This window comes from Eumetopias jubatus, unplaced genomic scaffold, assembly GCF_037043125.1.
Source record: "Eumetopias jubatus isolate StellerSeaLion01/CBP00866 unplaced genomic scaffold, mEumJub1_p1.0 scaffold_13, whole genome shotgun sequence".
NCBI lineage: Eukaryota > Metazoa > Chordata > Mammalia > Carnivora > Otariidae > Eumetopias > Eumetopias jubatus.
The window spans coordinates 7,018,593-7,045,677 of NW_028274819.1; the positions used below are offsets into that span (position 1 = coordinate 7,018,593).

At 46.9% G+C, this 27,085-nt stretch overlaps 1 long non-coding RNA gene across 1 annotated transcript; it reads right to left on the reverse strand.

The window, feature by feature from the left end:
- Positions 1–2,712: 2,712 nt before the first annotated feature.
- On the reverse strand, positions 2,713–5,176 carry LOC114220545 (uncharacterized). Its single transcript, XR_003611576.2, has 3 exons — positions 5,091–5,176; positions 4,703–4,785; positions 2,713–4,602 (listed from the first exon to the last, which is right to left on the reverse strand). It is a non-coding gene; the product is annotated as an uncharacterized LOC114220545 (long non-coding RNA).
- Positions 5,177–27,085: the final 21,909 nt, after the last annotated feature.

Genomic DNA, 27,085 nt, shown 5'->3' on the forward strand with positions numbered 1-27,085 from the left:
GTAGGAGTAGATTTTGAGGAAAGACCAGCACCTCCATTTTGGAGTTAGGAAAGAGGGATCTGGCTGGAGGTAAAAATTTGGGAGTTAGCAGCATATTAATACTAATTTAAAGCCAGAAGACCAAGGGAATGTGCACCAACGGAAGAAATATAAATGGAGAAGCGCAGAACCCCGAGGAGCTTCAATGTTTAGAATTTGGGAGGTGAACAGGAACCGTAAAGGAGGCTAAGAGAGACGCCAGTGTGATGAAAGAAAAGCAAAGGAAATGTCAGGGGAGGGAAACACGGACGGTGTCAGATTCTGTTATTAACTGGCTGCCCTGTGAATGGGCCATCGTGAACATGCAGCCCAGGTGAGCCTTCAGGTTGACTTCAGCCTCAGCAGACATGGGCTGCAACCACATGGGCCTCTCCACAGGCCTTCTCACAACACGGCAGCTGACGTTCCTGGAAAAGTCATGAGAGATGGGGATCCGCTAGCCCCACAAAAGCCTTCAGATGACTGCAGGTACACCTGGCAATTTGATGGCAACCTCTTAAGAGACACTGAGCTGAAACCTCCCAGTAAGTCTCTCTCAGATTCCTGACCTACAGAAACCAGTGAGATAATAAATATTTGTTATTTTAAGCCACTACACTTTGAGGTGACTTTAATGCCATAACAGATAACTAATACATGTGTTAATAGCTTCATTTCATGGGTGAAGAAGGTGAAGCTCAGAGGGACAAGGTGACCAGCTCAAGGTCATGGAATGAACAAATAACCGGCCTGCACTCAGAGTAGGATCTCGCACCTGATGTGTTGTTGACAAATATTTGTTGAATTAGCCCAATCATTTTTTTCTGTTATCAAGTTAGGTTATAGTTGAAGTACAACAGCGATGAGTTACAACCCATTATTATACACATAATATCAGTCTATATGACTAAGTAAGTGCTATGGGTCCCAGATACCTCTCTTTTCCATTAAGTGACTTGCTAACCCAGGGAAAGGCAAAGGCCTGTGTATCTGGATATTTGTCCTCTTTGTTGCCCAGAATCCAAATATGCTTATTTTGGGGGAAGAAAGAAATAGGGCCTGGGGAAATAAGAAATAGGGCCTGTATCAGTCAGGGTCCAATCAGAAGAAACCACACAAGAATTTAAACAGTGATTTAATATAAAAATTATTAACCGTCTAGTAAGAATTCTAAAGAAGTACCATGTATAAGAAGTAGCCACTAGCTTAGGAGCTGAGGTAGATGCCCAAGGAAGAGGTCTCTGAAATCCAGACCATGTTGGATAGGGCATGGTTCAGATTTACAGGAGAGATACAGAATAAATACAGAGAAATTATTGCAGTGCCACACTGGCAGAATTTGCTGGAAATCTCCCCTTTCAGGTACTGGGGAAAACTGTTCATGGGGAAGTGTCTCAGCAGAAAGATTTCATCATAAAACTGCCTGTCGGGGTAAGCCAGGGAGAGCTGCTGGCTCTGGGTGTTGCTGACTGCTGGGCACTGCGGGAGTAGGCCACATGACCAAACAAGGAAGGAAAACTCCTTCCTTCTGCAATGTGTCTCCAGTGCCCTCCACTGACAAAGCCTCACACCCTGCCTACTGTCAAAGGCAAGATATTTAAAGGGCCCAGATCCAGTTTTAGAGAACAGACAAGGAAGAATGAATTTGGAGCTGAGAAGCAATAAATTGATAACTAGCACAACCTGGCTCAGATATTATCCACAGAAATTCCACAGCTCAGGCATTTTGCTCAAGACAGCAAGTGACAGTTCTTTCCTGGCTTGAGGCACGCAGGAAAACAAAAACTAATTATGGTAACCAGCTCCATTAGGCAGAAGTCTCAAACTAAAGTTGGGTAGCCAAGTTTACTTACAGAAGCAAGTACAATAGGCTAGGTATATGAAAAATCAAATGCCAAGGGAGAAAAAAAACCCTGAAACTTTTTTTTTAATTGAACCACAGTGCATCATGTAACATATAAAATTTATGATACTGGATATTTGAAAGAAAAATTTAAAAATACACATTGAAAAACAGAAATCTTTAATTATTAAAATTTTTGTTCATAATCTATTATTCCTTTGACTTGGAACCAGAAACCTGACACCTTTTTTTCTGCACCAACATGTCAATGTTTCGAGTTGCAATGTGTAGAACTGAATGTAATCTTGTATCCTTTAATTGGGAGCGAAATTTAGTTTTACTCAATTTCATAACAGAAAACAGCTGTTCACAGACACAGGTGCTTCCAAACATGGACAAAATCTTTGCACAATGGTTTCTATATCTGGGGTAACTCTTGCTGAGGTATTGTAGAATTCTGGTATTCCAATGGCATCGTATTTAGCTTTTAATACCATAATTACACTGCAGTTCAATAACTTCCATTTGTAATTCTTCATTAACACTGTCAATGTTAACTGAGAAAGGTGAGCTAAACAATATGAGCTCGTTTTCATAATGTTTGAAATCAAAGAATCTTTTCTGAAATTCAATCTTCAACTCCACAATTTTGGGGATATAGATTAAGCCATCGCTTTCATTTCTTGACACTGATTTCACTGTAGGAAAGTGAGCCAGAGGGGTGCCTGGGTGGCTCAGTTGTTAAGAGTCTGCCTTCGGCTCAGGTCATGATCCCAGGGTCCTGGGATCGAGCCCCGGCATCGGGCTCCCTGCTCCGCGGGAAGCCTGCTTCTCCCTCTCCCACTGCCCCTCCCTCTGCTTGTGCTCTCTCTCTCTCTGTCAAATAAATAAATAAAATCTTTAAAAAAAAAGTGAGCCAGATTATTTACAGACAAATAAGTTTCCCAAAGACTCAATTTTGCTAAGAAAGAGTAAACAATCATACATTTGTGTCACCACTTGTGAACGTCTTTGCAGAGAAATATTCAAAGTGTTTAGATGGTTTGTAATGTCAGCCAAAAAGGCCAGGTGTCTGATCCAAACTTCACTGGTGAGTTGGGGAAGGGGTTTGCCCTTGGAAGACATGAACAAATCTATTTCTTTTATTAATTCAAAAAGTCTCTTCAGTACCATGCCACGACTAAGCCACCTTACCTTTGTATGGTAAAGATTACCATATTGTGCATCCAGTTCCTCCAGAAAAGCCCTGAACGACCTGTTAGACACACAATTCACTGTTCACTGTATTAATCACTACATCCATGACATGTTCTAGTTTTAACTTTTTATTTTTTTTTAAAGATTTTATTTATTTGACAGAGAGAGACACAGCCAGAGAGGGAACACAAGCAGGGGGAGTGGCAGAGGGAGAAGCATGCTTCCTGCCGAGCAGGGAGCCCGATGTAGGGCTCGATCCAAGGACCCTGGGATCATGACCTGAGCCGAAGGCAGACGCCTAACGACTGAGCCACCCAGGTGCCCCAACATTAAACTTTTCAAGACTTTTCTCAACATACCCAAATAAGTCATTTTCAGATGCTGGTCTATCATGGGAACCATGTCCAAAAGTTCTCCAGTGATGTCAAAATTCTCATCAACACCCCAGATAAATATAATTAACTGGCTTGAATTATTTATATATGTGCTCTCATCCACTGCAATAGAAAATGTCACAAATGAATTCACTTTTTCTCCCAACTTGTACTGTAGGTTCTCAGCCATATCTTTTACTTGCTGAGCAACAGTGTTTCCAGTTAGACTTATGTTTGCAAATGCTTGTTTCTGCTCTGGACACATGATTTCTGCACACTCAATAGAGAGTCTTTTATAAACTCACCATCTGTGAAAGGTTTTGATGCCTGGGCAATTTTTCCACTTATGACATAACTGCATTTCACAGCAGCATCGGTTATTTTATTTGCATTTGATGATAAATGCGGAAGAAAGTTTAGTCCTTTTTTTAGTTAAGTTTTTCATTACGCATATTTTCTGTACACCAGTCAAAATTCTCACTATGGTTTGTTTCATAATGGCGTCTTAAGTTGTATTCTTTTGATACAGACAAAGTGTGGTTACATATAAAACACTTAGGGCTATTCTTAACTTTCACAAAGAAATATGCTCATTCCCACTAATCTTGAAACATGCAATGCTCTGAATCCATCTTTCGTTTTCCCATTTTTGATAGACATAGGTACAAAAAGAAAGTTCACTTTTCTTTACAAGAGAAACAACAGCACAAGCCTGATGATAAATGGTAACTGACACTGCTTTTGAGGAGGGAGGAGTGGAAACTGTAGCAAACTATAAAGCCTTCTAAAGGGAGCAGCCACTACTCAGCTGGGGCCGACTGTTGGTATGTGGGAACACAGGCCCCCTGTCACCAGATCTTCCCAATTTTTGAAGCAAGGCCAGATATTGTATTTTCACACAAAATCAACTGACTTTTAGATATTGTGAATTAAAGCAAAAAACGTTAGACACTGTGAAAGGCAAAGTAAGTCTAAGGATCATAAATAGCCCCTGGCACCAGTTTGGCCTCTGTAGCCCCACTCACCTCCTAGCATACGGCCAACCACTTCCAGGGTCGCCAGGGCGTCTACCCCACACTGACCCAGGGTGGCTTCATCCTGCAGGGGAGAACCTGCCAGAAGCACTACTTTATCTTCGGTGGTGTGGCCCTCCAAGGAGGCGACATGGGCCTAGGGAAGAAAGGGAGAGTCAATTCTCTAAGGAAGTCACAGAAAGCCAGGCAAAGGACACATGGGTTGGGGAAGCTCAGGGATACACTATTACTTTTACCTTGATCTGAGCAACTGTCTCCAGGCCGGTCACTTAAAGAGTGTGCAGCTCCCAGGCACGCACAAACAGCTTCACGTCAGTGACTTAAGGGCAGAGAAGAGTGAAGTCAGCAGCTGGGAGAGGCAGGGAGAGGGGTGAGGGGTGGGGGGTGGGGGGGTGTCCGGGACAGTTCGTGGGGCCGGAGAACACTCGTGGGCGGGACAGCATCCTAGGGGAATGGTGGGGCAGAGCTAACCAGAGCCCACTGTGGGGACACGCGGCGGGGGGGGGGGGGGGGGATGGGTTAGACCTCCCACGAGCCCGGGCCCAGGCCCTGCTTTCCCATTCCCCTGAGCCCTGCTGCCCTCCGTCCCTCAGTTATCATGTTTCCGCTCTACCCGGACCTTACCTGGGACACACAGCCTCACGCCGCCGTAACCGTGGAAACGGAACCCAGAAGCTACAGAGCGGAGGCGCAAACACGCCCGCCACTAGGGGCGCATTGCGTTGCTGCCCCGCGCCTCCTCCCGCCTTCCGCCGAGGCCTCGCCCCCGCGCTCTTCGCCACGCCCCTCCACGGCCCGCGCAGGCGCGGGCACCCTCCGGGGGGTCAGCCCAGGTTGTCGGGGGCGGCAGGCAAGATGGCGGCGTCTGTTCTGAGACCCTTTTCGTGGAGCTGGAAAGCGGGCTCCCTGCCCCCTGTGGGTTGCGGCAGAAAATGGGAGCCGCTTAGCCTGACACTCAGACGGAAGCCCAGCTAGCTATTTGTTGGGACCTCGGAGCAACGAGGCCCCCGCTAGAACTTCGGTTTTTTCTTTCGAGGTGGACATCTGTTTTAGCACAGACAGGGTTAGGGTACAGAGGAGGTGGTAAAGAGTGCGCAAGACTAGGGCCCCTGGTTGGCTCAGTGAGAGGAGCCTGCGACTCTAAAATCTTTTTAAAACGGTGCGAGAGAGGGACCGTAGGACCCTGGGGCTTCAGGTTTGTCCAGGATGTAGAGGTCCCAACCAGGGAGGAGGAGGCTGGGAGGACCCTAGTGGCCTCAATTATAAGGAGCTGCATGTTCAGTTGGGCTCCCTCTTTTCACTTAGACCGGGGGTAGGGGGTAGACTGAATGGGACTGCCCGGGAACTGTGGGTCCCAAAGCCTCAGACCTCCAGCCCACCCTGCTTTGTGGTTACGGGCCTCATCCAGCCCTGGGGTGTTGTGCTGGAAAGAAATACTCAGAGGACCCTTAAGGCAGAATAGTTATGTCCTAGATCTCCTAGATCTAGGAAAAAAATCTAGGTCTGAATCCCAACTCAGAATTTACCCTTGGGGCTTGACTCTTCTGTGAAGCTGGGTAATAATAATTACTGTCTTTTTTTTTTTTAATTTTATTTACTTATTTGTGAGAGAGAATGAGAGAGCATGAGAGGGAGGAGGGTCAGAAGGAGAAACAGGCTCCCTGTTGAGCAGGGGGCCCGATGCGGGACTCGATGCGGGACTCGATCCCGGGGCTCCAGGATCATGACCTGAGCCAAAGGCAGTCGCTTAACCAACTGAGCCAGCCAGGCGCCCATAATTACTGTTTTGCAGGATTGCAGGAAATGTGTAGGACTCTCACTTAGCATGGTGTTGGGTGTGTCTGCATAAAGCCAAAACCAGGAAAAGCCTGTATGAGAAAGATAGACTTAAATAATTGAAAACTTTTGATCTTGGCCCGGTATAATGTTTCAGACTTTGGAACCAGACTGAATTCAGATCGCAGCTCCACGGTTTACAATATCTATTACCATGGGTAAGTCACATAATCTTTACCTCCAGGAATAGGAATAATAGAACCTACTCATATGAGAATTGAGTAAGTCAATATATTTATAAAGCATTTAGAACAGTGTCTGGCACAGAATAAGTGAAACAAATTATTGTTAATAAATAAAACAGTTATACCATGTTGAGTTGGACTTGTGATCCAAACGTTTTTTCATAATTCTTCAAACAACTCACTTGAGCCTCACAGACAGAAGCAGACACATCAGAGGCCAGCCCTTCTCCAGCCTTATAACCCACTAGTCTAGACTCCTGGCCTTTGCTTCTGCCCTGCTCCCTATCTGGAATGTTCTTTCACCTGTTGAGTTTCTGCCCATCCTTGGAAGCCAGTGACTGAGAGGAAGGTGGTTGTTTCTTCGCTTCAGACACACACCGAGGGGCTGCCTAGTCACCCTACCCTGGTGGAGTCTGTTGGTGAGTGCTAGTTTGTGGAGCTCCTGCTACCGCCAGAAGCACCCCAAAGCCCCCAGAGCATGCATAATGTTTTATCTTGAGTGGCTGGCATCTCTACCAGCCTTAACCTATGGTTTGCCTGGACGGGACCTGTGGGGAAATCCCCCAGGGCTGGCATCTGCCTCAGGTCCTCAGTAGTGGCCAGAAGTAGAGCCCTCTGTCTCATGCCCATGCAAACACTATTGGATGCTTTACAGGGCTTTCCCAGATGGGGAAAAAATGAAGGACAGAGAAGACCCAAGTGCTTGGATTCCCCCAGCAGGCTTGTGTTCTTGGCATTGCCTGCCTGTCTCATCCCTCCTTGTGGTTTCTTTCTCTCTCTCTCTTTCTTTATCTCCTTTCTTTCTTGATTTTATTTATTGAGACAGAGAGCACAAGCAGGGGAAGCCGCAGAGGGAGAGGGAGAAGTAGATTCCCCACTGAGCAGGGAGCCAGATGCGGGGCTCGATCCCAGGACGCTGGGATCATGACCCGAGCTGAAGGCAGACACTTAAACAACTGAGCCACCCAGGTGCCTTCCTTGTGATTTCTAATTCAAGAACATGTGGCATAATGAGAACACAGGATTAGGAGTCAGTGGATCTAGGTTTGATTTTGGCCTTGCCATACACAGCTGGTGTTGCTCAGCCTCTCCCAACCTCCATTTCTTTCTTTCTTTCTTTCTTTTTTTAAAGATTTTACTTATTTATTTGACAGAGAGACAGCGAGAGAGGGAGCACAGGGAGAGTGGGAGAGGGTGAAGCAGGCTTCCCGCGGAGCAGAGAGCCCGTTGCGGGGCTCGATCCCAGGACCCTGGGATCATGACCTGAGCCGAAGGCAGACGCTTAACGACTGAGCCACCCAGGCGCCCCTCTCCCAACCTCCATTTCAACAAAATAGAGATAATACAACATCTGACCTCCAAGGGCTATTAGGATAAAATGGAGGTGCACAAAAATCACTTAGAACTCTGTTCCTTTGTTCCAAAAATTTATCTGAGTCTTCCTGGCCTAAAGAATGGAGAGAGAGGGCGCCTGGGTGGCTCAGTCGTTAAGCGTCTGCCTTCGACTCAGGTCATGATCCCAGGGTCCTGGGATCGAGTCCCACATCAGGCTCCCTGCTCAGCGGGAAGCCTGCTTCTCCCTCTCCCACTCCCCCTGCTTGTGTTCCTGCTCTCGCTGTCTCTCTCTGTCCAATAAATAAATAAAATCTTTAAAAAATAAATAAATAAAAAAAAATAAAAAAATAAAAGACAATAGCTGTTAAAATTATTTAAAAAAAAAAAAAGAATGGAGAGAGAGAGCATCCTCAGAGTGTCACCTAAAGCCCCCCAGCAGCTGTAGACTTGGTTTCTTCATTTATACATTCATTTCTTCATTCCAGAGATACTTATTGAGCACCTACTCAGTGCCAGGTCCTGTGCTGGACATTGGGGTACCAGGATGACATAACTTGTTCTGGCTCTAAACTTCTGGAAAGGGGAGGCTCTTGACCTGGAGTCTGGAGGTGGCATGGTCATTTGGTGCTGCCTATCTGCAGACTCTTTGAGGAAACAGGTCACTAGCTGTGGGGAGATGAAGCCTAGGGAGAACTGGATTATCATCCATACCCTTTGCAGACCCCCCCATTCACCCAACCTGCCCCACTCTGTAAGGTGCTTCCAGATGCACAACATCACCTCTGGTTTCTTCTTGCTTCATAGGCTGTGGGTAAGGCCAGTGGCCGTTCTGCCTGGTGGGAGTATATATCCGAACACAACTCAAGCAGGAGGCAAATTAAGGCTCTGGAAGTGGGTATGGTGCTGGGAGGGGGTGAGCCTCAAATCTCTCCCTCCTCGGCCCCTTTGTCTTTGTGATCTCACTCCTGTAAGTGTGGCTGAGCCTCTGCCTTGCGCCAGCCTGGGCAGAGCTGACCCAGAGATGGGCCTGAAGGATAGTCCTGCCCCCTGCCCCCAGGTAGAAGGGCTCAGGGCAGAGGATCAGCTATGGCCTGCTCCCCCCATCTCTTCCACTTCAGACCCCCTTTCTCCAGCCCAACATAGCAGCCTTTGGGCTGGTGCCTGATACAGGGAGGATGGGGAGCAAGGTGATGTGTGGCCTTCCGGCTGGGTGAAGCTCTAAGGAGGGTGTCCTTTTTTCTTGTCTTCCTCTTCTAGGGCAGAAGGGGATGAGCCACCCAAGTACTGAGGGGGACCTTGGAGGCAAGAAGGTGCTGGCGCTTCAGCTCCCCACCCTGTGCCTTCAATGTCGGTATTTGGGCATAAAAGGGAATGAAGGGCTGACACATGCTACAACATGGATGAAGCTTGGAAACATGCCAAGTGAAGGAAGCCAGACGCAAAAGGACAATTAGTTTATTTTTACTAATGAAATGAAGATGTTACTCCTTTTTTTTTTTTTTCCATTAAAATATAAGGGTGTTTTTCTGGGCGCCTGGGTGGCTCAGTTGGTTAAGCGACTGCCTTCGGCTCAGGTCATGATCCTGGAGTCCCGGGGTGGAGTCCCTCATCGGGGTCCCTGCTTGGCGGGGAGTCTGCTTCTCCCTCTGACCCTCTTCCCTCTCATGTGCTCTCTATCTCTCATTCTTTCTCTCTCAAATAAATAAATAAAATCTTAAAAAAAAAATAAGGGTGTTTTTCTTTTTCAAAAAATTTTAAATTCCAATAATAGTTAACAGTGTTATTTTAGTTTCATGGGACAATTATTTTAGATTCTACTTACATGAAATATCTAGAATTGGCAGAGTCATAGAAAGAGGAAGTAGATTAGAGGTTACCAGGGGCTGTGGGGAGGGGGAAATGGGAGCAGCTGCTTAATGGATATGGTTTCTGCTGTGGGGTGATAAAAGGGATCTGGAAACAGTGGTGATGGTTGCAAACATTGTGAATGTAATTAATGCCATGGAATTAGACACTTAAAATGGTTAAATGGCAAGTTTTACATTGTGTGTGTGTGCACAATAAATTTTTTTCAAGATTTATTTGAGAGAGCGAGCGAGCAGGGGGGCGGGGCAGAGGGAGACCCTGAGATCATGACCTGAGCAGAAACCAAGAGTTGGACACCTAACCGACTGAGCCACCCAGGCGCCCCCACAATAAAATTTAAAAAGAAACACATTTAAAAAAGTCCACAAGGCCAAGCAAAATGCCTCGGGGTCAAATTCAGCCCCCACTCTGGAATCTGACACAGGGAACGGAGGCAGGGGAGGCTGGGGGCGGGGTGGGGGTCTGGGATCCGCAGGGTCAGAATGATGCAGAAGAACCAGCGGAGAATGGAAGAAGGGGACAACCGAGGCTTGAACTTGTCCTCAGCCTCCCGCGTGGTCTGTACCAGACACAAGCCCCACCTTAGCACTCTCCCCTCCTCTGTCCCCACGTCCCTGCCCCGCCCAGGCCTCCTCATCCTGCAATGGCTTCTTCCTCTCCGACCTCGGTCCATCGTCCATTGGCCCGGGTGGTGACCCTCCTCAAACCTGGATCTGACCACGTGTCTCTCCTGCTTAAAACCCTCTGCAGCTCCCTGTTGCCTCTGCTCAGCCTTGTAAGCAAAGCTGTTCCCAGCTGACTCCAACCTGTTTTCACAGTCCTGCCTCTCCCGAGCTGGGTTCCTTTGTGTCCATAGCCACTTTTGAGTACCTTCCATGTGGCAGTTCATAAACCTTGTCCCTAATTTTTCCCACAACCCTGCAAGGCAGGTATCCTTGACTCCATTTTAGAGATGGGGACACTGAGTCTCAAACAGGTTAGATCAGACTCCGAGCATAGACTCAGGTCCATGCTCTTTGCCACATGTTGGCTCCTCTCTATCATTCACTCCTGGGCTTCCTGCCTTTGCTTATGCACCAGCATAATAAGCCTGTCAGTCCCTAGCAGTGGGGTTGATCATGTCCAGGGACAACAGGTCCCAAAGCTGCTTCTGGCCCATGTGGCTGCTGCATTTCACATAGACACCTTGTGGACATTGTGACCTTAGTCTCCAGGCCTGGCTGCTCAGGACACACACAGGCCACCCACAGGCTTCCTGCTGTTTCCTCTCACTGCCTACACCAGAAACACCAGATCCAGAGGGCAATTTTCTGTCACCAAAACTTGCCAAGGGCTGAGGGACTGCAGATGATGGCAAACCGGCCATCACTCTCCTTTAGGAGGGCCCAAGCCAAGGTCCCTTATTTTTTTAAGTCTTTTTTTTTTTTTTTTAAGATTTTATTTGACAGAGAGAGACACAGCGAGAGAGGGAACACAAGCAGGGGGAGTGGGAGAGGGAGAAGCAGGCTCCCCGCGGAGCAGGGAGCCCTATGCGGGGCTCGATCCCAGGACCTGAGATCATGACCTGAGTCGAAGGCAGACGCCTATTGACTGAGCCACCCAGGCGCCCCAAAGTCTTTTTTATTTTTTTTAAGATTTTTATTTTATTTATTTGAGAGACACAGTGAGAGAGGGAACACAAGCAGGGGGAGTGGGAGAGGGAGAGTGATGCGGGACTCGATCCCAAGACCCTGGGATCATGACCTGAGCAGAAGGCAGATGCCTAACAACTGAGCCACCCAGGCACCCCTGGGTCCCTTATTTTTTTAAGAGATTTTTTTGCGGGGGGCACCTGCCTGGCTCAGTTGGTAGAGAGTTCAACTCTTGATCTCAGGGTTGTGAGTTTGAGCCCCATGTTGGGTGTAGAGATTACTTAAAAATAAAATCTTAAAATTTTTTTTAAATAAATTCACTGTGGGGCTCGAACTCACAGCCCTGAAATCAAGAGTCGCACACTCCACCAACTGAGCTGGCCAGGCGCCCTCTGACCCCCAAGGTCCCTGAAGATGTTCTGTCGGGACACCTGTGCGGCTCAGTCGGTTAAGCGTCTGCCTTCGGCTCAGGTCATGATCCCAGGGTCCTGGGATTGAGTCCTTGCTCAGCAGGGAGCCTGCCTCTCCCTCTCCCTCTGTCACTCCCCCTGCTTGTGCTCTAACAACAACAACAACAAAAAGGATAATCTCTCAACCAAAGCTGACCAGCTTCCTGCCCTTCTGTGTGCCCTGATCCCCTCCCTCTGCCCTGCACATGGCATTTCCCTCAGGCTTGTCCAGGTCTGGTGTCCCCTCCCGCTCATAGGAGCCCAGCTCTCCGGGGAGGACTTGTCCTATCACGTGACCTGAGTTTGGGCTGAGACCAGGACCTGGGACTCTAACTGGGTTCTGAGAGGTAGGGGGGCCCCCTGGCCTGGCTAGGAGAAGGCCCCGCCTGCCAGGCCAACTTTGCACATCTCCCCTTCTGCTTCCAGGGTTCCTGATGAGACATGGGTTGTTGAAGGAAGAGGTTATTGCAGTGAGGGGCAGGGGTTCCCTGGGAACCGTGGGCTCAGGCTGGAGCCACGGCAGCCCTGTTCCAATGTGCAGACAGCATCAGTATCATGGCCAGTGAACTGGATTGTGATCCTCTGACCTCTTTCTGGGGATGTGGGGGAGGGATGGGGAGGCTGGCCAAAGCTGGGAGAGAGGCCAAAGGAATCCCAGAGACAGAGGTGGCAGCTGCTAGGGGCTTGCATGGAACTCGCTTAGGATCAGGGCCCACTGCCCCGTCTGGGTCCTGACCTGGGGGGTCTCCTGGGATCCATCCTCCAGGTCCCAGGTGCCTGGACAGTGCAGTCTCAGACCCCTCAGGGCCCACTCTGGCCCCTCCTGCCCCATTTCCTGCCCCTGGGTCAGTTAGCGGGCCCCTCCCTTCTGCTCCCCCAGGGCCACTCCACACCCCGACCTGCCAGCCCAGAGCTCTGCCCCTCTGACCTCATCCATTCAGCCCTCCCGGAGCCATCCTGGTCCTCCGAGGTGGAGGGCAGTGGGGAGTTGGTCCTGGGAACCTCAGATGGAAGCGGCCAGGGGGGGAGCGCACCCTGAGGAATATGGTCACTGCAGGTGGGCCCCTCAGTCTTGGGGTTCAGATCCCCCAAGCTCTCTTCTTTTTTTAAGATTTTGTTTATTTAACAGAGAGAGAGGGCATGAGAAGGGGGGAGGGTCAGAGGGAGAGGCAGGCCTCCCGCTGAGCAGGGAGCCGGACGTGGGACTAGATCCCAGGACTCCAGGATCATGACCCGAGCCGAAGGCAGTCACTTAACCAACTGAGCCACCCAGGCGCCCTCTCTTCTTCTCAAAGGGACTAATTCATCTTCTGCATATGGCTCAGGGCAGGGGGGAGGGGCTGCAGCCGCTAGAGCCCTTGACCGCCCAGCCCCAGGTCCTCCAGAGGGGTGAGGGAGGAGACCGTGGAGGGGAGTGTTCCTGGGGAGGCCCGTGGTACCCCAGCCCCACGCGTCTCTCTCCGGACCACAGAGGGGGAGGAAGGGCCTGGAGCTGGGAGCCGGAAGGAAGTTAGGAAGGAAGGAAGGAAGGAAGCAGGGGCGCCACAGGGACTCGAACCCTGGCCCAGCAGTGCTAGGCGTGCCACCACCAGCGCCTTTTGCTTTTTCCTCCTTGTTTTCTCAGACTCAAAGGTGAAAAGCAAAACCTGAATGCGGCCATGAGCCGCATCCAGTAAAAGAAACACCTGCGGCGGCTCCGTGCCAACCCCCTTCCCAGGCTCACCCCTCCCTCCCCTGGTAGCCCTTTCAAAGGTAGAGCGGAGCGAGGGGGGGACGAGCGTCCCCTTGGCTTCTTGGTTACGGTTTCCTGTGGTGCTGGATGCACATCCCAACTGCAGGAGCTCATGAAGTCAGAGGGAAAACGGAACCACAAGTTATGGTCCTGCTTACTCTAGGACACTGTCAGCAGTGACAAGTCCTTGTACGGATACAAAAATTTCCAGAAAGATCCTGAGAAACTTGAGAGGCCACCTCTGTGTAGTAGGGCTGAGATGGGTGATGGGAGAGGGATTTTATTTTACTTTACACCTTTTCCATGGCTTGAATTTTTAACTCTCTGCAGATTCCTTTTATAATTAAAGACAAAAATCTCAAGTGTTTCATTGGAACAGGAAATCTAAGAACTAGGGGACACTTCAAGTACCCTGGCTCAGCTCAAATGCCAATGGTCCTCGGAGTAGGCTGTGCCCCTGCTGCGTGCGGCCACACAGACTAGCCCAGCTGCCTCGCCTCCCAGCCTCCATCTCTCCACCGCTGCCAGCTGTGAGGTCACTGCCTGAAAATGAAGTCAGAAGCACAGCGCCCCCACCTGCCTCCCACGGGGGTCTGAGTTCCCGAGAGGACGGGTCCAAGAGACAGGAGGAACAGGAAGCCCGCCCTGGACCCTTAGCCAGTTTACCTGCCCTGGGCCACCTTCCCAGTCTGCTGCCCACAGCACCTGCGGCTCCCAGGCTGGGCTCTGCCTCCCGTGGGCCCATGGCGGGTCCGGTGGAAGCACCCCACAAGCTCCACGGTCCGCGTCCAGGAGTCCTGGCCTGGCCTCTCACTAGGGGAGGGCCCCTGGACCCTCCTGTCGGCCCCGAGGAGCTCAGTAGCCGCTCCCCAGCAGGGTCCAGATGAGAAGCGGAGGCTCAGAGAGGACTGAAACCAGTTCAGGGTCACACAGGTGTATCAGGTCAGGCTGAGAACAGGGTCATCTCTACTAGTCCTGAGGAACTCAAGTAGAGCCAGTCCCATTTCACACACACACACACACACACACACACACACACACACACACACCCTCAAGGTCTGGGGCTTCCAGGCTTCCATCCCCCCTCCCTCCATCTCCCTCATGCCCCCCCCCACTCCACGGCCTCCTAGCTTCCCTCGTAGGCTCCCTTCAGGCTTCAGCCCCCCAAACACACCACAAAGGACAGGCACTTACTTACTGCAGCAGGAGAGAGGAATCAGCCATCTAAGTCCCAACCTGACAAAGCAACAAAGCTCTGACCTTAAAAGGCCTCAGAAATGGGGGGGTGGGTAGTCAAAAAACACTCTGTAAGAGGAGGAAAGAATTAATTCAACACGTTAGTGACAAAACCCTTGAGGTGTGTAGTTAAGGAAATCCAGAGAATGATCTACACCGGGAAACGAGTCCCCGTGAAAATTAAAATCGCTTCCAGGAAGCACTACGCACTCACAGTCAAAACCAGGACAAACTGTGTTCACAGGGCCGTGGGGAAAACAGGCGTATATCACTAGCCCCTCGAACTGCCTGGAGGACACAGGGCAGGGAGCAGAGAAGCCAGAAATGGCCACTCCTTCCCTCTGGCCAGTGGGGAGTGCAAACCGAAAGCAGCCTTGAGGTATAAAAGGGATTTGCCCAAAGGTGTCTGTGACCGTGTAATTTATAATCACAAAATGCTGGAACCAGCCCACACGGAAGCCTCCAGCGGCCCGGGGGCAGGCTCACACCCTGGAATGTCCTGGGGGCCTCAATCACAACAGGTGGGTTATTTCAGCTCGGGTAACCGTGCCCACCCAGGAACCTGGAGTGAAAAAAGCAAAATAACTACCAGTCCCAACTGTGTAAGATGAACACGTATGTGAGCAGGAAACAGAAATTAGATGTAAAAGTCATTTCAAAATTCACCTGTTGAAAATTCCCCAACACACAGGCACTTCATTCAAATGCAAACGAGAAGGCAGTCCGGCTGGGGGCGGGGTAGGGGGGGTAGGTTCCTGGGCCCCCCCGCCAGCATCACGCACTCCACCCCTGCACTCCACCCCTGCAGGGGCGGATCATGCCATCTGGAGTCTCCATGTACCACACACACTGCAGCAAAACACAGAACAAAACTGGTAAGCAGTCTGGGGGCGTGGTGGGCGGGAGGGGTGGACGGGGAACCAGAAGTGGTGGGGAAAACATCTTCACGCTTCTCATTACAGAGGAATATGGTGGGTCTGGACTGGACCAAAAACCATCGAGAGGGACCAATCCAAAAATAGGGAACGGGACAAAGAATACTTTCTCAAATGCCACAGAACGTATATAAAAATAGTCATACCTTAAGCAATGAAGAAAGTGAGCCACAGATTCAAAAAGGCAGAACTGTACAGGGTACTTCCTTGGGTAACCATTCATTAAGACAAAAATAGATTATAATAGTTAAAAAAAAAGCCTTTCCAAATCTTGGAAATTTTAAAGCATACTCTTAAATAACTATGTTCAAATTATACACCAGAACTGAAACCACAAAGCATATGGGAAATAAGGACGGCAAACTCTTTCCCCCAAATACAGATGGGAAGTCTGCAGTGTCCTGCGGGGCACATCCTGAACCCTCACCGTGGCCCGCCCCCACACCCCTAGCTCCCGCCAGTTCCCCTCACAGCTCAGAGGCTTTGCTCATGCCCTTCTCTCAGCTGGGAATGCTCTTCTTTACAGCTTCATGCACCCTTCAAGGGAGAGCTCAAAGACCCCCCTCCCTGGGTTTGGTGGCCCTGCGGGGCTGGCGCAGGACTGACAGCCTCCTGCCCCAGCCTCCATTACTTCGCGTTGCCTGCTGCCTGCCCAGTTCAGCATGACCATGCGGGACTCCAGAAAGATTAACAAAACAAGATCTGAGGAAAGCTGCAGAATTAACAAATTACAACATGAAGGCAGTAGAACTGCTTCCTCTATCTGAAGCTGCTTCTTTGAAAAGGCTAATAAAATAGATAAATTTTTTAAAGGTTTTATTTATTTATTTGAGACAGAGAGAGAGAGAGAGAGCACAAGCAGGGGAAGCAGCAGGTGGAGGGAGAGGGAGAAGCAGGCTTCCCGCTGAGCAGGGAGCCCGATGCGGTGCTCAATCCCAGGACCCTGGGATCATGACCTGAGCCGAAGGCAGACGCTTAACCGACTGAGCCACCCAGGCGCCCCAATTAAATAGATTTCTTGAGAGCCTGTTTCAGATCAAGAAAAACCAGGAAAAAAAGTGAAAACTATTAATAAAGATATTAAAATGCAAAAAAATGCTCTACACTAATACATATGAAAATGGCAATTTTCTTAGAAAATTTAAGTTTGAAAAACTGACTTACAATGAACTAGAAATACGGACTAGCCTGTAGAAGAAATGGAAAGTTCTCGAAGACCATCGAACCTCCAAAAAGAAGTGGCAGCCCCAGGCAGTGTGACAGAACTCTGCTCTGCATGAGGTGGGCACTTGCCCGCGGTATTTCTATCCCGACAAGGACAGGAGACGGCAGCGCCCCTCACTCCCAGCCCCTCGGCCGCTCGACCTCATTTCAGCTTCACACCAACGACGAATTATGTTCCAACTCGATTTTTGTCCCCATCTTATTGAAGAAACTGGCTTCCAGGATTTAAGAAATTTGGCCAAAGTCATGTGCTAATAAGTGGCAAGGCAGGGAACAGAAACCCAGCTGTCCAGCTCAAAGCTGGGCTCTTGATGGTGTCTTTGCCTTTCCGGACATTCTGATACCAACACCAGCCTGACCGCACCCTGAAGGTGAAGTGGACCTTCCAGTTCATTTCCATGCTGACAGACTAAAGCTCCAGGCCTGGGAATGGTGTGTCTCAGAAATCACAGGAGCGCTTAATAATCCATGATGCAATTAATCATGAGAAAATGAAAGGAGAAAAACTGGATGCTCATTTAAAAAGATACAGGAAAGATAGCTGAATAAATCCAGTATCTATTATGGACTTAAATGACAAAACAGCAACTTCTAAGCAATCTACTGACATGATCCCAGCTCACGCACCAGGAGATGCTTGGTGACACCGCACGTGAAGGGACGCACCAAGGGCAGGACCGGGTCACACTCTGTTCTCTGTCCCCACCACCTTAATCATTCATACAACACCTGGACATTTTCTGCCACATCTGAGTACGGCCAGTCCTTTTTTCTCTTTCCTGAAATCAAGTTACTTTTAACATATAAATTTATGTCAAAGAACACTACCAAGAAAGTAGAAACACAACCCCCAGGAGGGGAACACGTATCTGCAAATCATCTATCTGATTGGGGTCTAGTATCCAGAATATACAAAGAAACAAAGAAATTCAATGAGACGAGAAACACCCCGTTAAAAAGGGAACAGAGGCTCAGTATAGACACTCCTCCAAAGAAGATCTACACTTGGCCGACAAGCACAGGAAAAGGTGCTTCGCAACAAATGCAAACCAAAACGACACGAGAGACTACTTCACCCCCATTAGGATGGCTATAATCAAAATGCCCGACAGGCGCCTGGCTAGCTCAGCTGGAAGAGCACGTGCCTCTGGGTCATGAGTTCAAGCCCCACATTGGGCGAAGAGCTTCTATAAAAAACACAAAAAGCCAGATAAGAACAAGTGTTGAAGATGTGGAGAAATTGGAACCCTCCTAGGTTACTGGCGGGAATGAAAAATGGTGCTGCTACACTGGAGAACAGTTCGGCAGTTCCTCAAAAAGTTAAACAGAGAGTTACCATCAGACCCAGCAAGTGGTCCCACTCCTAGGTCCATATCAAAGACAATTTAAAACATGTTCACATAAAAAGGTCACAGCTGCATTATTCATAATAGCCAATCGGACACATCCCAAGTGTCCAAGTGATGACTGGATAAACAAAATGTGGTCTAGCCAGACGATGGGATATTATGCAGCCTCACAAAGGAATGACGTCCTGTTACATGAATGCACGCTGGAAACATCATGCTAACCGAAATAAGATGGACACAAAAGGACAAATGTCATATGAGTCCACTTACATGAGGAACCTAGAATAGGCAAATTCATAGAGACAGATGGTAGAATAAAGGTTACCAGGCACCAGTGGGAGGGCAGGATAGAAGTTACTTACTGTTTTATGGATACCATGCTTCTGTCTGGGAAGATGAACACGTTCTGGAAATGGATAATAGTGACGATTGCCAACACACTGAATATACTAAAAACCACTGAATTATACACTTCAAAAGCATGAATTTTATGGTATGTGTAGGATATTTCAATTAAAAAGAGGAAAAATAAATTCCTTTTAAAAGGAAACATTAGTATCATAAATAGAAAACCAGCAATTTTCAAATACCTGTTAAAATACGCAAATATTAAAATTTAATCTAGGGTGCCTGGGTGGCTCAGTTGGTTGGGCGACTGCCTTTGGCTCAGGTCATGATCCTGGAGTTTTGGGATCCAGTCCCGCATCGGGCTCCCTGCTCGGCAGGGAGTCTGCTTCTCCCTCTGACCCTCCCCCCTCTCAGGCTCTCTCTATCTCATTCTCTCTCTCAAATAAATAAATAAAATCTTTAAAAAAAAAAAATAAAATTTAAGATGTTTCTCCCCAGATCACCCCAACTGAGGACCACCAGAAAGATGATAAATGGGCAGCCTGACATGTGCTGCTGGGGGCTCACCGGCACCTCCCAGGGCCAGCCTGACCCTTCTCCACCTGCTGACAGATCCCACCAGAGGGTTGGGTGGGAACAAGACCACAATGCTCATGGCTCATTAGCGATGACAGCCAATGCCAGTAAGACAGGAGGAAAGAAGCACGAAAAATGGAACAAATCACATGGAGGACAGAACCATTAGATGACTCTTACTTTAATATCCCAACAGAACAGTGCTCACTCTGTGTCAGCAGAGCCCCCAGCACAATGCCTCCATCATTTCATTAACCCTCATCCCGCTTCTTAGTGGATACTAGGATTATCCCTTCTTACAAATGGAGAAACTGAGGCAGGGAGATGGTCACACAGAAAATAAGTAAGAGGCAGGTCCAGCAGGAGAGCGCACGGTCATCTGACTCAAAAGTCTGCCCTTTCAGCCAAGATGTCTTATTGCCTCCCAATTGGCCCTAATAATCAGCATATTTATTTTCAAAATAACATATATATACAAGTCTTACCATATGCTACCTTAATCAGAAATTTTAATAGAAAAATGTATCTAACCACAACACAGAATATAACATTTCTAGAAGCAAACTTCATAAATGTACATAACTTGTACAAGTCTCAAATTCCTGAGGGACATGAGAATCATCCTATCCTGAATGAACAGGGAGGCCAGTTCCTAAATGGGATATCTTGATATCATAATATATTGATAAATGTAATGCAATTCCAGTAAAAATCAGAATACCTTCAAAAAGAATGCCAGGGGATGGTATCAGCACATATTACAATCAGGTAGGATAAAGCTAACATACGAAAACATTGGGCTGGCAGAAGAAAGACAAACTGGTGGAAGACCAGAAAGTTCAGAAATAGACTCAATTATATTAAAATATTTAGTCCATAACTAACAAATGCCATTTCACATCAGTAGAGAAAGCATTATTCAGGAAGTGGTACTAGGAACATCGGTTAGCCCATCTTGAAATATTTAGATTCTTACCTCATACTGTACAAACACCCAAACAACTTCTAGGTGGATTAGAGTTATGTCAAATGTCAAAAATGAAAGCACAAAGAAACCAGTGGGAAATACAGCATTAACATCAAAGTATGAAACCATGATAATAATAATAGATTTGATGACAAAACTTAAAACCATCAGCAAGATCCAACATGTACATTTAAAAGACAAACTACAACCTGAAACCGATGTCATGTCGTGTGTCAACTATACTCAAGAAAGAAAAAAGAGAAAAGAAAGGCACACTATAAACTTGAAAAATGTTTTGTAATATACAAGGGTCAATGTCCTCAAGTAAAGAGTTCTCAGGAAGTGAAAATGTAAGTGAAACACAAAGCAGGCACACACTTCAGCCAACAAAATTCAACTTCACAGAATCAAACAGTGCAAACTGACACACGGAGATGCTGGATCTGCCTTCCAATCAGCAAAGATAAACCCCAAAATGGCCAGGGCAGGGCTGCAGGGAACCGCAGCTGTTGGCGGGTTGGGGAAGGCGGAGGTGTGCCCATCTTTAAGGAGGGTACTTGGTAACCTGAGTCCTAAAACCCAGAAGCCATAAAAGGAAACACTGATAAATAACTAAGTATATTTAAAACCCTGAACAGGAAATTTTTTGCATGAAACGTAAAATCAAGATCAATGACAATCAGTAAAGTATTTGCAGCACAAATGACAAAGGGTTCATTCCTTCAATATATAAAGCTCTTGAAAATCCATAAGCACACAGCCCGATAGAAATAGAAGTCAAAACTACAGTGAAATACTATTTTCACTTCTCACATTGACAAATAACCAAATTTAAGAACACAGTGTTCGTAAAGGTGTAGGGAAACATCAACCAGAACAACTTAAGGACCGTGTTAGACACCGTGTACATAGGTGGGCAATGCCCATCATGTTTGGAACCCAGAATCCTCCTGTATAGGAAGCTTTCCCCAGAGGCACAGTTGCCCATGTACACAAAGAACCATGTAGACCCATATTCAATATAGCCTTATACACAGTAAAACTTGCTAGAAACAATCTAACTGTTCCCCAAAATGGAAATGGGTTAATTCAAACATGGACTATCACACAGATGTGGAAAAAGCCCAAGGTAGACCAAAAAAGAGATATGCAGTGAGCTCCTTGATGTACTGTTGTTAACTGAACAATCCAAAGTACAAGACAGGGTGTGTATAGCAGGACCTCCGTAGGGAAATACGTACACAGGATTCTCCAGAAAGAACCAGCAACTGGCCACAATAGTTGCCCCTGTGGGAAGGGAGGCTGGGGGTTAGAGAAAGAGGTCACTCTATCCCCTTTACAGGGTTTGAATTTTTAACACATGCAGGTAATACTCTGAACATTTTTTATGCCTTGAAATAAATTGGAAGAAAACCAGCAGAGCCTCGCCGTTGGGGTCAGCATGCGGCAGGGGCAGGGCCTTGCTTTGACACACAGACAGCTGCTCACACAACTGTTACATAACAGAGGAGGCAGCGGGACAGTGTACCGATTACCCCAGAGGCTAAGGGGGCAAGAATGAGGCTGCCGGGGCAGATCCTGGGCTTTGGGATCCCCAATGTTAAGCTCTCTGTGACCCTATTAGGCGAGTAAGAGAGCCAGGTTCCCACCTGTGCTCCTGGCATTTGGTGGCCTCTGAGAGGCAGTGCTGAGAAAAGGGCAGGAGAGAGAGCGGATTGTGCCCCGCTGGAGTGCAATCCTTTTCCACTTAGGATCAGAAATGCCTACAGATGGATACCAGGTGAGATTTCAACAGACCACACAAACCAACAAATAAGATATAGTTAAATGCTGCTTTCTGCACAGGTCACAACTGCTGTCCTAGAATAGTTCAGGACCTGCTTAGGGGAAAGAGCACCAGAAGCAGACTGTAAGTCTGTTAGTCCATTCTTGTTTTGTGCTAAATGGGCAGTCCCAGACCCAGACAGCACAGGGAGGGAGAGCTACTGTGCCGTGCTGTCCCCAAGGGGCTGTGAATGCCTGGAGCTTACTTAAGAAACATACTTAGGTAGATTTTTTTTTAGAGTTATACAAAAAGAAAGCAAGTAAAGGTAAAGCCAGTATTCAGGATGATGATATGCTGGCCTAGAGGGAGGCAGGGAGATGGCAGGAAATGGCAGGGGTGGGCACGACCTCATAGGTAGAGGAAGCTACTGTCTAAAGTCCTAGTTTTCATACTGAACAGAAGATTCCGAAATGCTTACCACATTATTAAAAACATCAATGTAGCAAATAAAAGAGCCATGTTATACCATGAACCAAAGATTAACCCAGTTTTGTGTACTTGAGTTCCAACAGGGAGAGAATATTCTTGCCTTAAGAGTAGCAGAGTCAAAAAAAAAAAAAAAAAAAAAGAGTAGCAGAGTTTCCATTTACTAAACATAATAAATAGTGACAGTCATTAAAATTTGCTGTATTTGATTAGAAACAACAAAAACTAGAGGATAAAAACTCCAGAAACAGATTTAGGCAGATGATCTTAAGACACTAATATTGACCTGGAACAAAACAAAGATAGTGTTTGCTCAATAAAAGTTTGACATTTCAACTTTATAAGTAGAATTAATTTAGATCCACTCCTAAGTTGGATTCATAACTCCTTAAATGGTGACGAGTACTTATTAAACCATGAGAGTACATACATGTTTAGATACTAAAGAAAAAGTAATCAGAAGCAAAACCAACAGACTTATTAGTTATCACTAGACTTGGTAGATGAATGTTTTAAAAGTCCTTGTGTGATAGATACTTTTTGCACCAACAACAAAAGGGACAAAACAGAATAAGTTTGACAATCGTTAACTGGCAAAAGCTTACCTTCTGAAGTGAACAAAGAATTCACGATCATTATGAAAATCAATATGGAATTTCATATGGTAAGTGGTCAAAGAGGAAAAGGCAGATGGTAAATCAAATGGTAAAACAGACTAACCATTAAGTTCAAAAATAGGGATTAAGACTACCGAAGTACTTTTAAAAGTAGCAATAAATAGTTCATAACATTGGACTTGGCAATGATTTCTTGGAAATGACACTAAAAGCACAGGTAACAAAAGTAAAAAAAGGATAAACTGGACTACACGAGAATTAAAAACTTCTGGGCATCAAAGGACACCATCAACAGACTGAGAAGGCAACATACATAATGAGAGAAAATATTTGTAAATCACAGATCTGATAAAGGGTTATTATCTAAAATATATTTGAAGAACTACAAATCAATAACAATAAAAAAATAACCCAGTTTTAAAAATGGGCAAAGGACTTGAAAAGATATTTCTCCAAACAAGACATACAAATGGCCAACAATCCTATAGAAAGATGCTCCACATCACTAATTATTATGGAAATGTAGATCAAAACCACAAGCAGACACACTTCATACCCAGTAGGATGGCCGCTATTTCAAACAACAATAGAGAACAAGTGTTGGTGACAATGTGGAAAATCGGAATTCTTGCAAACTGCTGGGGATGTACAGTGGTGCAGCTGCTACGGAAAACTGTGCGGCTCCTCAAAAATAAAAAATAGAAATACCGTATGATCCAGCAATCCCACTTCTGGGTGTATTGCCCAAAGAAACGAAAGCAGGGTTTCAAAAGGTATTTGTACACCCATGTTCATAGCAGCATTATTCACAATAACCAAAAAGGTGGAAGGAACCCAAGTGTTAACTGACAGATGATAAATAAGATGTTACATACCATGGGATATGTTTCCGCTCGCTTATTTATTTAAAGTCATCTCTATGCCTAACCTGGGGCTCAAACTCATGACCCCGAGATCAAGAGTTGCACGCCGTACTGACTGAGCCAGCCAGTCGCCCTTGTTTCAACTCTTTTAAGAAGGAGGAAAAGTTTGACACATGCTGTAACACAGATGAGCCTTCAGGACATTATGCCAAGTAAAATAAGCCACTTTATGATTCTACTTAACATGAGGTACCTAGAGTAGTCAAACTCACAGAGAGAAAAACAGAATGACGGGTGCCAGGGGCTAAAGGGATGAGGGAATGGGGAGTTTACTGGGTATATAATTTCAATTTTGCAAGATGAAAAAGTTCTAGAGATTGGTTGCACAACAATAAATTGAACTCTACTCAACCGTACACTTAAAAATGATTAAGAAGATAAATTTTATGTTACGTGTATTTTACCACCATTTAAAAAACCTGATGTTAGCAACTATGTGGGGAAAGGGATATACTCACAAGAGGAAATGTAAGCTTTCCGGAGAGTATCTGAGTCTGACAAGAGCTGTAAAACCACGCACACTCACGGACCAGGCCACGCCATTCTGGGGAACAAATGGGACACCAAATTCATAGAGATGCTCACAGCAGGCGCCATCTAAAATAGCCAAAACATTGCTTACAACTTGAGACTTGACTACACATCCTACAGCATAAGCACCGTGGGATAAAATAATGCAGTTGTTCATTTGATCTTTTTTGAGATCATGGACTTCTTCAGCAAGCTATATTATTTTATTTATTTACTTATTCATTCATTCATTCATTCATTCATTCATTCACAGTTTGAGCATTCACAGACCTCTAGAAGCCCATCTGTGGCATTCTTGTGGGAGAACCAACAACCCCGAGAAAAAGCCACTTCCAAGATATTTGTGGACTCCGCTGATACAGGGAGATGTGGATGGAAACAAAATTAAATGCAAAACCAGAACAGACCAGAATATGCACACTGACTGTCGTTCCATAAAAGGCTCAGAGCAAGGCGGGCAGGTGCCTAGAGGGCAGGGAGAGGGAGAGGGAACCGGGACCAAGGGGTCGGCCCTGAGACTGGGCAATGGAGAGGAAGGCTGCACTGCCAGCGATGTGTGCCCAACATGCCTATGCCTTTACCGCCGTGGTGCAGATGTCGGAAGCAGGCTTGGTCGGTGGGGGTAAGTAACTTGTTCTGGTTCATAAGGCTGCCGAGTGGCCAAGTCAGTAGAACCCAGATCCATCTTTGTGTACCCGCTTTTGACCTCCCCCCACCGCCCCGGGGAGGGTTGCCATAGGTCCCAAACAATTAGGATGGCGGAATGGGGAGCCGGGAGGGGAGCCACAACCAGCACCCCACTAGGAGACCATACCTGCCTGTTCCCACAGTCCTCTCCACTGTGACAACAACCCTCATGGCCCCCAGGACTCTGCCACTCACTCCATCATGGAGCCCCAGGGAGGCCGGCACTGGGAGGGGAGCAAGCTCCGGGGGCTCTGAGAGCACATCAGCCCCTGCCCCCCGCCCCCAGGCGGCACAATGAACTCCAGCTGCAGCACACGTGTAAATGTAAAAACATGAACCAGAAGTGTCACAATATAGAATATTTATATACTTCTGGGGTGGGAGAGATCTAAGCACAACACCAAGTATAGAAACCGTAAAGAGTGATGACCTCAGAAAACCGGTGTCACTTTTGTATGTCAAACACAATAAGCAAAATGAAAGGCAATCTATAAACCAGGAAAAATATTTGCATCAAACATAGGTTATTAATAGCCTTAACGTGTAAGTGCTTTTACAAAATAACCAATAGGAAAATGAACAACTAGGAAGCTGAAGCTTGTGTGTACTTGTGCACGCACACACAGACACACACAGATACACACACACCACCGCAGATGGCTAATCCACACAAATGTTCAGTCTCAGCAGCAGCAAAGCAACACCCTAGTAAAGTAGCCTGGATGCCCCCAAGGATCTAAGGTTTTTAACACGGCAATACCCGTTCTATGGAAAAGGGAAAAAAGCCAGGTTTACATCAGTGTGAGAAAACAAATTTAAAAAATCCCTCCCAGGAGGGCTATTCAGCACCATGAATGAACCTTAAGTCCTAAGTTTGACATAGGCATTGCATATATTCATATATTCCAAAGAAGTCATATCAGATGACTTCAGAGAAAGTGTGAGCTACAGGGAAGGTTATTACAGTTTTACTACCTAAGAGAAAAAAAAACAACTAGAAAATAATTTAGGTCACCTAAATGAGATTGTTTAAACTGATAGAGCCACACAGCGGAGTACCTCACCACCACAAAAGATGCTTCAAATGACAGGAAAAGATGTGAAAGGAGTTGCAAAAACAATTTACAGTATAATTCCATTTTTGTTAAAAAAAAAATTCATATCCTATGCATAGGAAGAAAGAAACCTCTAGAAGCAAATATGCCAGTAACAGATGATTACTGAGGATTTTGTTTTTTTCCAACTTTATTTGTAAACCCCACGATAAACCCTTTTTATACACGAGAACTCAGTTAAGAGTTATTTAAAAGAGAGGGAAGGAGGTACAGAGCTGGGGGGCCTGGAGGGTGGGGGCCCCCAGCACAGCAGGCACTGTCCTACCCAGCGGCCAGAAGGTAGTGGAAGGGACACCCACCAGAGCAAGCTAAAGGCCACACTCCCGGGGACATACACCATCACACCTTTTTATTTTGGGTTGTTTTGCTACCTTCCTCTTGCCACTTCCAGACTGCATCAAGTTTTGTGTATTACATATGAACGTTTAAAACATACAAGAATCCGTAAGCCTGTTTTTGCACTTCATTCAATATCAGCACCGCACAATAAAAAAGCATTGCACGAGACCGGAGGTTAACATTTCCGCCAGAGACTTAGTGACACAGAGAGGTAAGGTTCGGCATAAAAGGTCCTACAAGTCCCTTGATGTCCATGGTCACTGACACAAACGAAAGACCGCTGACAGGGCGGAATAGGGGGCCGTTAGGGTCCAATCCCTTTTGTGACGCCGGCCACTCCTGCAGTGTCCAACCTGGGCCCGCAGAGGAGCCTCCACCCATACTCACTCTTGGGCTATTGTCCTTTTTCAGAGGACTTCCAAACGTGCTTTTTGCTATCCTTATGCCCCATCACTTTTACTTTGCACTAGATCACCATTTGCTACCT